At 39.4% G+C, this 18,214-nt stretch overlaps 1 pseudogene; it reads right to left on the bottom strand.

Annotated features, from left to right (window-relative positions):
- Positions 1-1,220: 1,220 nt before the first annotated feature.
- Positions 1,221-17,980, bottom strand: LOC149170323 (uncharacterized; annotated as a pseudogene).
- Positions 17,981-18,214: the final 234 nt, after the last annotated feature.

The raw sequence follows: 18,214 nt of genomic DNA, 5'->3' as shown, positions 1-18,214 counted from the left end.
CCAGTTGCTGAATTTGCTGGAATATCTGTCTCTGGATAGAGGTACTTCTACCAGGATTTTTCTCTGTTGGGTGAGCCATATCTGGCACCCTAGTTGTATTCAAGAATCTGCTTAATAATACAAACCCTCTATATGTTGCACCGGTTTTCCCGAATTGGGTTTTTCCGGGGACGATTGTCCAAAAATAATGGTGTCCCTTGTGTGATTGTCTCAGTGTATTTCAGTTCATGATCTGTATGTATGTGTAGGCTGCAATAGTGTTTTACATCGATATTGATGTAATTGAATAACTTGTTAATGCAAAGAACAAGTAGGAGATGTTAAACCAATAATTGTAGTAGGGGTTCTTGATGTGTAGATTCAGAAATTCTCACATTGATTGGTACAGATAAGTTGACCCGGATCTTACGTTCTAACTTCTAACTTTAATCCTACACTTGTCAGTATGTGACCAACTGTCTGGAATCTTCATTGTGCCTTTTAGGACCATTGATCACACAAATCATAAGGAGATAAGGGTGATGTTATAGAAATGGCAACCCTGAAGCTCATATTCAACAAGAGTTATGATGGAATTGTTTCTCATTGTGGGCAAGTAGAACCCACTTAAGAATATTAAGATATCAACTACACACCGATACAATACAGTCTATTTATTGTTGAGAAAAAATGAATGGGTGTGATCCACTTTCAATTGTGGATATTGGATCTATTGTATTTTATCAAGGGATATGTATCAAATATTTCAAGTACATGTAATGATAGACGAGATTGAAAGAAGAGTAAGAAGGCTTGGCACCTATCACTTGGACTATCCATTTGATTATTTAACTTTTTCTTCCATCTTGACTGTCGTTGACATCAATAACAACCTTTTTCAACAATCTCCCCCTTTGTTATTGATGAAAACTCTTTGACATCTGCTTCTTCTGACAGATGCTCCCCCTGTACTTCGACATCTGCTTCTTTTGACAGATGCTCTCCCTGTACTTCGACATCTGCTTCTTCTGACAGCTGCCCCCCCTGTCTGGATTCTCTCCCTCTTTGACATCAATAGCAAAGGCTGCTCCCTGTCTTTGTGCTTCTCAAGTACAAAAATCTGCCTTTTCTTCAACAGGGAACACCTGCCCTGTGCCTTCACCTTGAGATTGCCCTTCTTTGCGTTACCAAGACTCTCTGTCATCTTTCTGTTGTTCCAGCTCAGAAATTTCTTTGCAAAACTATGAGACACTGCAGATTGACACCTCAGCTTAATGTGGCAGTAGAATTGCGAGCAAGTGGACATGAGAGGAAACTTTCTTCAAGGTATGCATGACATAGACAGCTGAAGCTAACTCTTTAGAATCAACTAACTTAAAAGCTTCTGCGTGGGTTATCCTTGTATGTTCCAACACTTCTTTGTTTGACTTCCACCTTGACATCTTACATGAATTTCATTCATCCCTACAGAATCGCCTCTTGCACATAGGTTACAAGAAAAAATTGTGTTTCAGAGTGCAGAATATTGGAACAAGCCTCCACATCTTGTCAGTGCTTTTCAATTATCATTTCTGAAACATTTTCACTGTCAGGTGTAGTGGCAGAGCCAACATATGCAACCACCCGAACATTATCTGCATCTACAGTTGGTTTATGACCACAGTCAAAGTTTTCAGGCCCTGTCAAATAAATAGATTTGATGCCGATTTAAAACCTTGTCTCTCAACCTGATTTTCTCTGATATAAATTGATACAATGACTGCTCTGAAAACCCTGCTGCATTGACATCATAGGCTGATTTGTTTTGATCTGCATGATTAATTTCTTTAGAAGCAGTTCTAGGAACTCCTTGATCTCTCTTAACATCATTATGTACTGCAACATCCGGATAACATGGAAGCCCAAACTCGAATCACGTGAGAAAGAAGAACTTTTAGGGACTAGTTCCATATCCACATCAGTCAGAGGCCCATTTTCTGGTGCATAGAGCAGTTCCTCTTTACTGTCTCCAAAAGTGAAAACTTATCAGATTGCTTTTGTAACTGCAATTTGGGCATTCATGGCAGTATCAAGAGTGGCAGCATCTCCAGACCGTTGCCTTGCCTGTTTGTAAATTTCTATCACTCGCTCCATATGATTTCATTGTGTCAAAATGCAATCAATGCAAGAAAATTTACATTGCCTGGTGAATGAGGTGAAAATGCTCATCACAAATCAAGAATTGAAAGGAGAGCCTCCGTATCTGTATCCACCTCTAATTCTTGGTCCTCATAAGCCTTATCAGTAGTGAAATTGGCCTCATCAGGGTTCAGTGTCTGTCCTGTGCCAGTTTGCTGACATATTGATTGTGTAGATCTGGACATGCCAATTCTGCTGATATGTCTAGTTTTGATAGAGAATGCCTTGTGTCCTCATATTCATGCTTATAAGTTATACTTCTTTGTTATTGAATAGAATGCACACAAGGAATTTTCTGGAGCAATATTCCGAGAATTCTGATCACGCCTAATATCAATACATTCAGTGGAAGATCTTTCACTTCTGAGTTTCTCATGATGATCTCGAGGATCTTGAGTCGCACTGTTTACTTCCTCTGCACTATACTAGCCCTGATAATTAGACTCATTATGATTAGAGAAATCTATACACATATCAGTCTTTTGTCCTTTCCGTATACTAGTTGGCACATCTGGCCCTGATGTGATGAACTTCCATATGAAACATCTGGTGTACTTACAAAAAGCTCCTCATATGTTTGTTCTTCCAATCTTTGACAACCTTCGCCAGTTTTGTGCAGCTTTGGTGTATGTGACCCCTCTTTTCATGAGTTCCAGGTGCAGGGAAATTCTCAAGCGGCCAGCTTAATACAGCTATTTTCTTCTTGTTTTCTCTTCCATACCTTCGTGATTTTTTCTTTTTGCCCTGTAGAAATATCTTCTTCCTTGATTTGTTTAAGAGACCATTTTATGCTGCTTCTGCAGTCGTTCTATAAGCCCAAGGTTCTGGCATTTGTAGCATTCTGTACGTACTTGAATAAGGGAGCGAACAAATTATGATATCTGTAGATGTAGCCATTAGGGTCTTTGGTTGATGTGGATATGGAACTAGTCCCTAAAAGTTCTTTGTTCTCACATGATTCTTTGATTTCAGAGTTTGCGCTTCCATGTTATCCGGATGTTGCAATATATAATGATGTTAAGAGAGGACACGAAGTTCCTAAAACTGCTTCTGAAGATATTAATCCGGCAGATCAAAACAAATCAGTCTACGATGGAAATGCAACATGGTTTTCAAAGTAGTCATTGTATAAATCTATATCAGAGAAAATCATGCTGAGTGAGAAGGTTTTAAATGGGTGTGTCGCTGCCTTGCTTACACACCTTAATTAATGTGGGAAAAATCCTCAACCCCATTAGGTGTGACCTTGGTGGAAAAGCTCGGAGAAGGGGCTGTCACCTAATCACAACTCTCTCAGTTTAGGCACTCTCCTAGCTAAAGCCAAGTGGGGTGGACCCTAAGGAAGATGTTAAAGGAAAACTTGCTAAAATAACAAGTCTAGGAGATAATTAGTAAGTCAATTAGAGCATCAACTGCTCAATACCTTGAAATATAACTTGAAGCAATAAAAACTTAGAAAGCTCAAATTATCAGGAGCATATAATCAATATCAAAATGTAAATAGATCAATATGACTCAACAATGTATCATGCAAGGCAAATGTAAGTAGACCAGTGCCAAATATATTCTTGCAAGAAACAAAATATATGCTCAAATAAATAAAAGTACTTGCAATAATGGAAATATCTTCAAGATACAACAAGATCAAATAGAATGAAAAGCTACAAGACAAATGCTAGTGAATAAAAGCAACACTACAGTATGAAAATACACTTTTGAAAGGAAAGCACTTAATTGGAGATAAAATGCTTGCAAGTAAAAGGTTGTTTGTACTTAGAAAGAGGAAATATGCTGACATACAACAATGATATGAAACTTTAGACTTTATCCAAATGACCATAAACAACGTACAAGAATGAAAATTAAAATACTTGCAAATGAAAGATGTAAGTGCTTTCAGTAAATCTAGTGCACATATTTGAGAAAGTGCTATATACTGAAATGTTTCAATGAGATGTCAACTTCAAATACATACAAGAAGAACCATTCAAAATTTTAATGTGTTTTTGCGCTATGGTGTTCACGGTTTATTTTAGTTAAAGCCTATTCTAGGTGATTCTTCCTCACAAATACTTCAACATGGTAAATACTAGAGGTGGTTGCAAGAAGGCTAGGATGAGGAAACTGTTGTATTCCTTCTTAAGAAATAACTCTGCTCTGCTATAATTTTTTGAGTTGATTGGTTCAGCCATTGAGATATTTTTGTCAAACACGTCGCAATTACACTGTTGTAGGTGAAATATATTTATTGATACTTAAATATACTGTTAAAATTCGCAACTAGGGCCAAACTCCACATGGGTCATCTTATTTATGACAACTGATATTTTTCTTGGATTCCTCTCTCCGAGAGGTGTAGGATTGATCTAAAGATCATCCGATTTTGACATGTACAAATGAAGTTATGAATTTATTTTGATTATGGTCAAATTGTCAAGGTCGGCCAACAAACTTATGTAGGCTCAGAAGCCCAACAATTACATCTCTTCATCTTCAACGCTGCATATAAATAAAAGGTGGCTTAGCCTCATTTGGACACAATCATCTTCACACTTCTCTCTCTCTCCTCATTGATTGGGTACGGATGTCTGGGCCTCTTTCTCTCCACACGTCAGAAATTTCAGGAGAGCGAAATTTCAGGAAGCCTAATTTCTGGACAGTTTGACCAAGCATTGAACATAATACATTGACTTCCTTTGACTGCGTTTTTGTGAGGGCTATCTCTTTTTGGGCAGGCCGCATTTATGGGCATAGAAATCGAGGCTAAACGTTGACTGTTGACCAATGTTGATTGCAGCTAGGGCTGACCACAAGTGGGCTGTTTGACCAGAGTTTGACTGGGCTAAATTTGACTGTTTTGAGGGTTGTTTTATCTTGTTGTTTGGAGGCTGAAGTTAATTGATTCGCTGATGGTCAAATCTGCCTTGTTGACCAGTGTTGACTTTTCTGGTTAGGGCTCTTTTTCTGTTGTTATAAATTATCAGATTTGTAAATTGTACTATCTCTCTCTCTCTGCTGAACTATTAAAGACTAAAAGAAGATTTGATCAAAGGTTTCCCCACATTGGGGTTTGTCCTTGGCTGGTGCCACATCTTGTGTCCTCTTGTCTTGGCTTGTCTTCTACTATTTATGTTTATGTTCTATCTGCATTTTACTATCATGTTGATGTGATTGCTAATCTGAATATTGATACTGGGATAAATAAATTGAAGTAAAATTGCTCTAAAGCATAGAACATACCATTGTTGCCTAAAATTAACATGGTATCAGAGCTAGGTTAAGACAAAGCCCAAGCAAGAGTGAAAGAGCAATCACCAAAGACAATCGGACATGGACAAAAGGTTCAATGGGTTCCTCATCCTACTTCTCGGCTGAAGACAAACTCCATGATAAATTTGACTATCATGGATGGAAGATGTCCCTTGATTTGACCTTGGAAGAAAAATAAGTCATGCACTATGTGCAGGGTAAAATCCCTGAACCTCCTTCAAATGCACCGGCTATTGTGAAGACCAAATACAATAGGGCTGAAGTCAATGCAAAGAAGATTGTCAGGGATTCCATTGACAAGCATCTGGTGGCCTACATCTCTGAATTGAAGACCTCCAAGGAGATCTACGACAACTTGGTTGACATGTTCAAGGTTAGTAATGCTAATCAAAATGTATTTCTCAAGAATAAGTTGAAGGATATTAAGAAGGGCAAGGACGAGGATGTTCAATCCTATCTCTTGAGGATTACTGAGATCAAGAATGATCTACTCTCGATTGGAGAAGTCATTCTTGACAGGCAACTTACTCTCACCACCCTTGGAGGACTCCCACCTGAGTGGTATGTATTTAGAAGCACCGTCCACTACAATGATCGAATTCTAGGGTTTGAAGAATTGATGTCAAGATGCATTCAAGAAGAAACAAGTATGGTGGAGCAAGAAATTCCTTCTAATAGAAGCAACTCCACTGCATTCTCTGCTCATGGCAAAAGGAGAAATAATGCAGGGTCTAAAGGTCATTTCCATGGAAAGCTTGGATCTAAGGGAGGAAAGAAGGGCAGGTGCTTTGTTTGCAATAAGTTTGGCCACTATGCAAGGGAGTGTCCAAATATAAGGGACACATCCCATGATGATGATCACAATCATTCCATGGGAAACTTCAACAACAACAATCAAAAGAATGGCAAGTCCAATGGCAAAGGAAAAAAGAATGCAAGACATCAAGGAAATGGTCGACCCTCCAAGAAATGAAGGAACTCTAGGTATGAAAAATCAAATGTCACTGCGTCTCCACTGTCTTGTATCGACCCTCTCCACTGCGTCTCCTCTGAACACTTTGGGAAATCGCTGATTAATAGTGTTGCCTCAAGGCACTTCATCGGATACAAGGAAGCCATCTCTAATCTGATAGAAAAGGAGACAAACTTGGAGATCAGCCTTGGGGACGATGCCACCTATCCTGTGAAGGGAGTAGGGAATGTTACCCTTCAATTGAATCAAGGTAACACTATTCATTTGCAAGAAATACTATATGTACCCAATCTCAAGAAGTACATGGTGTCCATTTCAGCCATGGAGAACAAATGATTCAAGGTGGCATTCATCGATGGAAAGGTACGTGTTTGGAAAATAAATGTTAAAGATGCTTTTACTCTTGGGTTCATGGTTGACACTTTGTATCAAGTTGGAGGAAGTTGGGAGCCATGTCTTCTGACACATCTCTATAATCTGAACTATGGCACTAGAGGTTTGCCCATCTTCATTATAAGGCCCTACCCGATGTGAGACAGATGGTGACAGGTATGGCTGAGTTCAAAGTAGAGCATGAAGGTGTATGTCCAGGATGTGCCGAAGGAAAAATTACAAGGGGACCATTCCCCTCAAGTAATAGCAAGACCACATATATATTGCAATTGATCCACTCCGACATATCTGGTATGATGCCCATAAACTCTTTGGGGGGATACTTATATTATCTTACCTTTATAGATGATTATTCTCGCAAGACCTAGATCTACTTCTTGAAAAAGAAGGATGAAGTGTTCACCTGGTTCCGACACTTCAAAGCCTTGATCGAAAACCAATCCGAGAAGAAAATCAAGATATTGAGGACTGATAATGGGACCGAGTACGAATCCAATGAATTCCAAGATTATTGTAGAGAAACTAGCATTAAGAGGGAGACTACAATGCCATACACTCCTGAGCAGAATGGTGTGGCTGAAAGGAAGAATCACTCTATTGTATAAGCAGTTCGTGCCATGCTTCATGATCAAGGCCTTTCGAAGTTCCTAGGGGTTGAAGCTACAAATACCACTGTGTATGTTCAAAACTGATGCCCTCATCAAGCATTGAACTCCAAGACTCTCGAAGAAATGTTCATTGGTAAGAAACCCGATGTCTCTCATTTTAGAATTTTTGGAAGTCCCGTATATTTTCATGTGTCGAAAGAGAAAAGAGGCAAATTGGGTGCATCTGGGAAGAAAGGAATCTTTATGGGTTATAGTGAAAATTCTAAGAAGCTATAGTGGAACTTAACTCTAAGAAGTTTTGTGGTAGTGCTGTTGGACCTGAATTGGGAAATGCTTCTAAGTATTGTCAAATCATAAGAGCACTGATGTTCTTGGTGAACCCCCGTTTGGACATATGTTTTGCAGTTAACACATTGAGCCAATATATGGTCGAGCCAAATCATATACATTGGATTGGTGCCAAGAATCTTTTGAGATATCTTCGAGACACGATCACTCATGGACTGAGATGCACTGCCGGAGATGTGAGGCTGCATGGTTATTCTGATGCTAATTGGGCTGGCAGTGTCGTGGATCGCAAGAGCACTTCTGGATGTTGTTTTTCTTTGGGTTCTGCTTCGATATCCTAGATGAGTAGGAAGCAGAAATCGGTTGCCTTAAGCACCGCTGAGGCCGAATACATAACTGCTAGTATGGCCTCCTGTGAAGCTGTCTGGTTGAGGAAGCTCTTTAGTGAGTTGTTTGGACATGCACTGGATACCATCGTGATCCTCTGCGACAACCAGAGTGGGATCCGATTATCAGAGAATCTCGTGTTTCATGATTGCTCCAAACATATAGATATTAGGTACCACTTTATCCGGGATATGGTACGACGAGGAGCAATAAGGCTCTATCAAATTGGGACTGATGAGCAAGTTGCCGATGTTCTGACAAAGCCCTTGGGGAAGGTCAAGTTCCTTGCCTTCCGAGAATGACTTGGAATCGTGGAGAGACCCTCTTATGAGGGTCCTGTATGAGATGGACATTAAGCCCTAGGAGCTCTGGGGGGCTTGTGGTACTTCTTGGAGCGAAGAGCAACCATAGGGTGAGTGGTTTAACCTTTCCCTATTGGTTTGCTGTGTATAGGGTGAGTGGTTCAACCTTCCCCTGCGATACCCCTTGGTGACATGTAGGCAGGATGAGTGGTTCATCCTTCTACTCATGTAGTCTGGGACTCATGGGAAGTACCTCTCATCTGGCCAATGAGTAGGTAAATGAGGATAGGGACCATAGTACTACCGATGGATGCAGCGTGTACTACCGTACTCCCTATGTTAGGATGACTGATATTGATCTAGGATCAATTGGAACTGACTTCGTGTCAGTGAGAGTGGTATGAGGCACTCTCTTTTATTTGGAATTGACTCCGAGTCAGTAAGAGTGGAATGGCACACTCTCCTTTGATTGGGACTAACTTTGGGTCAATAGAGAATGGTATGATACATTCTCGATCACTTCTTCTTTTTCATAGTTCAACAGAGTAGAGCAGTGCATTGATGGCAAAGATAGTACAAATTGGCAGATGGATTAGTAGATGGAGTTCTCCCTAGTTGAGAGGGAGTGTTAAAATTGGCAATTAGGTCCAAACTCCACACGGGTCATCTTATTTATGACAACTGCTATTTTTCTTGGATTCCTCTTTTCGAGAGTTGTAGGATTGATCCAAAGATCATCCGATTCTGACATGTACAAATGAAGTTATGAATTTATTTTGATTATGGTCAAATTGTCAAGGTCCGCCAACAAACTTATAGAGGCTCAGAAGCCCAACAATCACGTCTATTCATCCTCAATGTTGCATATAAATAGAAGGTGACTTAACCTCATTTGGACACACTCATCTTGACACTTCTCTCTCTCTCTCCACATGTCCAAAATTTTAGGAGAGTGAAATTTCAAGAGGCTGAAATTTTAGGAGAGCGAAATTTCAGGAGGCCGAAATTCCAGGAGATCGAATTTCTGGATAGTTTGACTAAGCATTGACCAGCATGTGTTGACCTCCTTTGATTGTGTTTTTGTGAGGGTTATCTTTGTTTGGGTAGGCCACATTTTTGGGCACAAAAATTGAGGCTAAACGTTGACTGTTGACCAGCGTTGACTGCAGCCAGGGTTGACCGCATGTGAGCTGTTTGACCAGAGTTTGACTGGGCCGAATTTGACTGTTTTGAGGGTTGTTTTATCTTGTTGTTTGGAGGCTGAAGTTGACCGATTTGCTGTGGGTCAAATCTACGCTGTTGACTTTTCTGGTTAGGGCTCTTTTGATGTTGTTATAAATGATCAGATTTGTAAATTGTGTTATCTCCCGCTGCTGAACTATTGAAGACTAAAAGAATATTTGATCAAGGGTTTCTCCACATTAGGGTTTGTCCTTGGCTGGTGCCACATCTTGTGTCCTCTTATCTTGGCTTGTCTTCTACTGTCTATGTTTATGTTCTATCTGCATTTTACTATCATGTTGATGTGATTGCTAATCTGAATATTGATACTGGGCTAATAAAGAAATTGAAGTAAAATTGCTCTAAAGCATAGAATATATCATTGTTGCCTAAAATTAACATATACACATACAATGACATAAATATGGAGAATCCAACCTCGAACCAACAATTGATATTTAATTGAATACTGAGAAAATTGACAAATGCACTCACACAGTTTCATAACTGGAAATTTTCCAAATGACCACCAATTTCTGAGTTTTATAGTGACTCTTCGAGCTGGGTATTTGTCAAACATATCCCATGTTCTTTACTATAGGTGAGTTCTCTTGTTTCAATTCAATTTGGCCTTTAAAATCAGTGGCATAAACTCATAAATATCTCACAACAGAGACGAATTCATGCATTAAACTCAGTCATACAAATATTATTCAAGTAACACCGTGCGATAACAAAATATGCCACTTTCCATTAACATTTTCAACTCAGAATTTTACAGTGAAATTCCATTTATTGTGAGACTAAATAGTGAGCTGATACAGTAGATAGGAAGGATGGAACTTGGTTACTTTTAGTCGATATGATGACAACGTCCTCTTCAACACTTTATGTCAGATTTCAACAACCCAGAATATGTGGAAGTCATGGTCCTTCTGAGTAGTATATTTTTGAAGATGAAGACAAACAACACTAATGGGTCCATATACACAATATCAACTCACTAGAACATCACTTGAACTCTGGTCTATGATATACGTTGCGCAGAAATGCATGTACAGGTTCACCTTTGATATCAGCTCTTGGGGTTCCAAGTAGAACTAATCGTAGAGGTAGTACGTTGCCTAAATTGTGTTTCAAACAATGATGAGTGTACAAGAGTGGCTTATCTCCTTCAAGAAACTCTCCAAACTCGTGGTCAACAGGAAATCATAGCCTTAAGATTTTGTTGAGCATTATACTTAATCTCACGTCCCACTAGAGAATAAAATACCTCGACTGTAGCAATTTTTGAACTCCCACAAAGCTACGCATAACCCATAAATTAGGTACTCGACTTGGCCATATCTTTAGATAGACCCCACGGTCCACACGTCCAACTCTGCCATGAATACGCAGTCCCAAACAACCAGGAAACTCGTTCAACATTCAAATTAAGGAAGTACCTTTGACTGGTATTCGTGCTGCTCCACAAAAAAGGTGAATCAAACTACTGAGATCTTCAGACTACCACCACGATGGGTACAACAACATTAAATTGCAAACTCAGCCTTTATTTAGACTGGAAGCTTGATTCCCAAGGCTCACACTTCTGGTAGCTATTCCATCTGCAAAAATGATATAGAAATTACACAATAAGTTTTTAAAACCGACTGATAACACTTGAATACCGCAATATTTCTCGAAAATCTTATTTTCCATTGAAGCTTAGCAGTGAAATTTGAGTGATTTCACTCTCAAATCCAACCTAGGGTGTCTAGTTTCAACAATGAAGTCTACTGTGATGGCTAGGGTTTCAAAACGCTAAGCTTCTCCTTCACACTATTTCCAAAAGCTCTTTCTCCAAACTCACCAATGCATGAGTGAATGAGGAGAGACCCCCTCATTTCCCTCTTTTTATAATTCACTTACTTTTTCCCTCCAATTAAAAATTTAAAAGCATTTTTCCTCTCTTTATTTAATAAAGTGACTTTTATAAACGAATTAAAATCACTTTTAATGTCGAAATGTTGAAGAATCTAGGGCAAATTAGTGTAGTGTGATTCTTCGTTACTTTGATAACAATTTGTGGAGTATATTTACTTTTCCTTATTAGCTTGTTCTTCTTCTTCTTCTTATTAGTGCATACGTGTGTACTTCATCAAACTGCTACCAAAACATAAAAAGAAGAACTCAAGTTGTTGGCTTTTTGCCAGGGCCAAAACCTCTCTTCTCTTGAGAGGAAAACCCTTTAGTGAATTTCTTTTATTGAAGCCTTTATTGATTAATTCCAAACCTTAGACCTCTGACAAGAAGATCCTCCAAGCACAAGTCAAGTCCTTTCAAGATCACTTCCTCTTATAGCACTTTGTCTTCCTCCCATCGACACTTCTTCCATCAATGGTTGCAGGCTTATGGCAACAACCATGCAACCCTAATTCTCTGTACATGTGAGTGATTCTCCTCACAAAACTATGTTAGAATTGTCTTCCCTTCTTCACTTGCATACCTTTCTTCCACGCTTGAGAGATAAGCCTTTGTAGGCCTAGTTTGGACTCTAGACAATGAGATATATGTGGTTATGATAGTGCTGCTGTGATGACCGCAGGTTGTCCTTCTTTTCTCCCACTTGTGGCTATTATAAGCTTCAGATCAACCCTATTTACTTCACTTTCTTTCCTTTCTTTCTCGCTTGAGTGGGAGGCCCTTTGGGCCTATGATCTGTACCCAAACAATGGAGTTTGTATGTTTGTGATAGAGGGTTGTTATGGCAGCAGGAAGACCTTCTCCTTCTTCGCACATGTGACTGTCTTTTAGCCTTAGAATAGTCCTTAAACCTTCAATGTTTCTTCCTTCTTCACTATGCTTGGAGGCCTCTTCCCTTGTCTTTTCATACCCTTTTCTTATCCTCTTCCTTGCAGATTTCAGAGATGATCTTATGTTGTTTTGAGGAGGTCGAATGGCTCCTTATATAGGAACCTGTCTCCTTCTTTTAGGCCGACTAGAGGCCGACATGAAGACTTGAGGCTGACTTGCTTGACATGATTCAGATTGCTTCTTTTGATGGTGCCATTGCTTGGAGAAGACTTGTGACTTTGCTTGGAGGACTTCTTATGACCCTAATACATATTCATACAAGGTGTAACAAGCCCTTAAGGCCTTCAATATTTCCTTTTGACTATTTGACTCACCTATGGCACTTTAACTAGCGCTAGACCTATTTCAATGATCAAGAAACTCATTGACATATATTATAAAAATAATATTTCTTTTCTTGAATAAATACAAATATCAAAAGTACATTTATGAAGACCGAAACTAGTTACATTTCCTTCAACACTCCCTCTTAACTAGGGAGGTATTCATACAATATTCCAAGGTGTTTGGCTATTATCAATCTTGAAGAATTCACATAAGATAAATTAGATTTGCAATCCATCCGTTATAGCATCATATTCATCAGCATTGTCATAGTGCAAGGCCTTGACTAATAGCTCCATCTCTTCATGAGAGCACGAGCTATAATGCTGGCGAGACCAATGATTTATAGACACCTTCATCATTGTCTCTCAAGGTACATACCCACCCGGGTGTTCACTGAGTATGACCTTCTAGGACTATTCTTATCTGGGGTTCCCAGCCCTTAAAGAATATCAATCCTCTTGTCTACTCTTGTCTTGGATGCCCTACACATCCTCAAAGAGTATCAGATGCCAAATGATTACCTAATCCTCCCATTCTTTCTTCCCAAGTGAAGATAAGAATGTTGTGTCTATCTTGTGTCTACATTTCCATTCATGGCCTTCATTTGGACTTACGACTACTGGTCTTGGTCTAGTGCATGACCCATGAGATGGAAAACACAATTGTCACTCCTTTGTAATCAGGGGTGATCCAAAACTCCCTCTTGATCATGGACCTGTAAGAGCTCCCTCTTAACTAGGGACTCTTTCATTCATCAACGACTTCTTTGTGGGTCGTTCAACTGCTTGATCTCCTTCTTTTCTTTGATGTCATGAAGTCTTTTTTCGAACTTCTTCTAGGTAGGGCACCATCCATTGATCACTTTCCTTCTTGGTTTGTCATGTCATTGTTTCCTTCGTGGAAAGTGGCTTTCTTGTCATTCATCAAGCTTTCTTGTCATCTTGGCAACTGCTTTGTCATCTTGTCCATGCTTTGGAATACACTTCTCATGGATGCTTCGTTGTACTTGCTTGTTTACATGCTTCGACCTACTAGCCCATCATGACTTCATCCTGGTATTGTTTCAACATTGCTTTTCCTTTTGTTGGATGGCTTTTTCATCACGACATCTTTGTAGAGTAGAATCAGTTATCTGCATATTTCATATCTCCAAGGCCTTCATAGGTGTTAAGGGTCCTTCCTTCCTTTGTCAGAGTTGTCTTGCCTTCTCACGGGAGATATCTTCAAAGTATCTTGTCAGATAGTGATTCTTGGTGATCATGGTGTTCTTCACATGCTTGATCTCTTTCTTCATTTGCTTCTTCTTAGATAGATAGGTCATCCATCTTATGCTTCTTATGAGAGCATTTTTTTATTGCTTGCTTCTTGGACCAGTCAACATTTCTTCTTGCTTCGTAGTGAGCGATCTTATACTCGTTATATGAGCATATTCCTTTGTTGACATTCATTGCATTATAGTACATGCCTTCAAGCATGTTCTTGGTGAAAGAGATTCTTTCATACTTGATCATGTTATAGAACTATTCCCATGGACCAATAATATACAAATGATAACATGACTTAATCTTTAATGCATACATACCTCATCTTGATTCTCCTTTGATCATCCTTTGGTGTGGCCCTTCTTGCTTCATCTGAGCTTGCCTGCATATCATCCCTTTTCTTGAATCCCATGAATGGAATTCCCAATGAGACATCTACTTTGGTCCATGAACCTTCTTTTGAAGATTCCATCATAGGATCTTAAAGATCCTTGCTTTGAAAATGTTTCTTTTCTTTTGATGATGGAGGTCTTCTAAGATTCTTAATCATGATCAATTTTTCCTTTCATCGTGGATGAGGTCCTATACTAGGTATGCTTCTTCTACGTGAATATCTTGAGCTATATCTACCATGCTCCTATATTCTAGAAGATATTTCTACTCATGCATTTTTGTTCTTATCATAAATGCTACATCTTCATGAGTATCTAGAACTCTATGTACACCATGCTTCTAGATTCTAGAGGATGTTTCTAGCCATGCAATTTTATTCTATTCCTACATGCTCCTATACTACTCAAAACTTTATCTTCTACTCATGCATTTTTGTTCTTATCATAAATGCTTCATCTTCATGAGTATCTAGAACTCTATGTACATCATGCTTCTAGACTCTAGAGGATGTTTCTAGCCATGCAATTTTATTCTATTCCTACATGCTCCTATCCTACTCAAAACTTTGAAAGAAGTCTAGAAGTAAAGAGTTTGACCTAGTCATAGTAGAGATCCGGAGGATCTTCCTTCTTTTGCTTCTTTCCTTCTTCTTTCACTTCTTGAGTTATGTGAGCTTCTTCCTTCTTTCTTTTGTTGTTGTTGTCCTTATTAAGCTTAGGACAATTCCTTTTGTAGTGTCCATATTCTTGGCATCCAAAACATTGGAGTTTGGACACGTCTTTGTTGTTTGTTCTTTGTGGACCAAATTTGCGAAATTTAGCCTTTCTCTTGGCCATTGTAGAAAATGCTTGCTCCTTTGATCCCGCATCTTCTTTTGCCTTAAGTTTGGTTTCCTCTATTTTGCATAGAGGCCACATTTAATTGAGAGTGGTTGCTTCCTTCTTGGCATATATGCTTGATGTGAAGCTGCCCTAATCCTTAGGTAGAGCATTGAGTACCACAGTTGTCATTTCTCTAACAGACATGACTTCCCCAAGCTTTTGAAGTTGATCTCTCATTTCAGAGATTTTCATGAAATACATAGCTATTCCTTCCTTTGTTATCTTCATCTTGTACAATTCATTTCTTAGAGATATTACTTCTCCAGTTGTGGATACCGAGAATAGACCTACTAGCTTATCATAAATTTCTTTTGATGTCTCAAATTTGGAGACATAAGGAATGAGAGTCTTTGATTGATTCTATCAGAATCCTTTGAGCTCTTGTCTCATCCTTATTGTACTTGGCTAAGGCTTAAGTTTGTTCCTTAGTAGGGACAATGATATTTCCTTTGACATGTTCTCAGAGTTCATTCTCCTTGAGAAGTAGATCAATCCTCTTTTTTCATGCAAGAAAGTTATTGGTACCTACCAATTTATTGCTTTCCTTGCAAAAAGACATTGATGTATATTCAGAAGGGGACATGTACTTTATAGATTTTGAGATGTAATGGATTTGCTTCCTCCTTGAAGACTTGACGGCTTGCCTTCCTAGGATCTTAATGTTCTTCAAGTTGCCTTCTTCAAGTGGACTTGGTTGATGATGAGATTTTCTTGATGACTTGTAGCTTGATGTAGGTCCTGCTTCAATTTGCTCTTCTTTGTAGGTGCCTTTATGTAAGGCTCTTCTTCTAGCTTTGTATACCTCCTTGATGAATGATGGATTGTAGACCCTTCTTGTCCTTGAATTGATTGAGACTTCTAGGCTTGATGCTTCAACTTTGTAGATGCTTCTCCTTGATGAGTGTTCTTGAGTTGCCCTTTCCTTGATGTGTTACCTTAGCTCTAATAGCATGTTGAAGAATCTAGGGCAAAGTAGTGTAGTGTGATTCTTCGTTACTTCGATAACAATTTGTAGAGTATTTTTACTTTTCCTTGTTAGCTTATTCTTCTTCTTATTATTATTAAGGCATATGTGTGTAATTCATCAAACTGCTACCAAAACATAAAAACAAGAACACAGGATGTTGGCTCTCTACCAGGGCCAAAACTTCTTTTCTCTTGAGAGGAAAACCGTTTAGTGAATTTCTCTTATTGAAGCTTCTATTAATCAGTGCCAAACCCTAGACCCTTGATAAGAAGATCCTCCAAGCACAAGTCAAGTCCTTTCAAGATCACTTCATCTTGCAACACTTTGTCTTTCTCCCTTCGACACTTCTTTCGGCAACGGTTGCAGTGGGTGATGCCATCCCTAATCTTGTATCTGTCAACTTGCGCTATGACCATATGCCTCAGTTGGGAAGTCATTCTCCTATTCACGATGCATTGTGTCTCACCCAACTGTCCTAGGTGACCCCCATGTGTCCTACTATATGTAATGAGACCATCAAAGAACAATAATAGAAGCCTCTGCAACAGTATGTCGGATTGGAAAGTGACAGATGCATGAGTCAATCCCAAAGGCGTGATCAAGAACCCATATGGATACCCATTGGTAGTCCTACGAGTATCCCATTCTCTGACTCTAATCAGGTGATGTTCTAATTGAAGATCAAACTTTAAGGAATGCAATGCTCTCTTATGCTCATCTATCCACTCATCGATCTTAGGTAAGATAGGCCCATTAGTATGCCTGATGTCTCAATCAATTTGTCTTCCTAGAAGCAATGCTCTGAGATCCCACTATGCAACACCATGCATCATCGTACTCCTTTACGTAACTCTGCACACCATGGAATATCCCTATACCCTTCTGGAATATGCCTATTGCTAACACACACTATATTGTTTGGGATCTTGCATGCACCAATGTATCTGTCATCCTGCTAGTGGACCCACTATGATGTGAGCCATTTCTCCTTCTTTGTCTTGGCATACCTAAGAGGCATGACTCCTCACATACTAATGGGGATGTCATTGTTGTGTTGATCCTTGGTGGCTCTTGTGCCCAATACATCATTGGAAGAACACCATCCCCATATATTGCTCTGTCTTGTGGCATACAAATGCCATCCCATTTGAATAACTCCCGGGGCATGTTGACCACCCTACAACCCCATGCATGAACAATGTGGAAAGACATCTCCTGAAGTCTGAACACTCCTGCATCAAACCAACTCGCCACTAGCGTTGACCATAACTCTGATGGAAGTGTGAAGGAACGTGAGTGATTGGTCATTGGGTCAGTCACCCCGCCAACACCATAGTCATCCTTCACACTTTGTAAACGATTGATAACCCCACCTGGATCCCAATGCCAACCACGGTCTTCAGTATCCACTCCACTTGTGTCAACTGAACCTGGATCCCAGATGGATGTATCCTTGTCTGAAATAAATTTGTGTCCACATCCCGTGGGTGTATAATCAGAAACCTCTAGAACATGCCTCTCTGCAAGTGTTAGTTCATTTGGGTGCTCCTTGTGCTCCATTATCACAGGAGGCTGCTCTACCAAATCACGTCTGTCCCTAACATCCCCTTGTGTGATGGTTTCCATAGAAGAATGTAGACAATTCAACTCCATACAAAGATGGTCAACCTGCAACTTTGATTCTTGAAGGACCATCTAAGTGCTCTTCAAGGACTCCTAGGAAATCTCAAGCTCATAAGTAAGCTTGTCGACTTCCTCCTCTTTCCCTTCTAGTGCGTCATGATATATCTCAGTAAGCATGAGTAGATGATCTCTTTCTGAAATGAGGTATAGGTAGTTAGATTTCATCTCTACCAATGCCTTCTTGAGAGTTTGAAAATTTGCAAGTGAAGGCTCTCCTCCTAAATTGTCATGTGCCACTGCATTTCT

The sequence above is a fragment of the Pinus tabuliformis genome, chromosome 4_2 (assembly GCF_031772625.1).
Source record: "Pinus tabuliformis cultivar Carrire ecotype Pingquan chromosome 4_2, CPIR1, whole genome shotgun sequence".
Lineage (NCBI taxonomy): Eukaryota > Viridiplantae > Streptophyta > Pinopsida > Pinales > Pinaceae > Pinus > Pinus tabuliformis.
The sequence above is the reverse complement of the archived record's forward strand: the minus strand, read 5'-3'. Positions and strand labels throughout refer to the sequence as shown.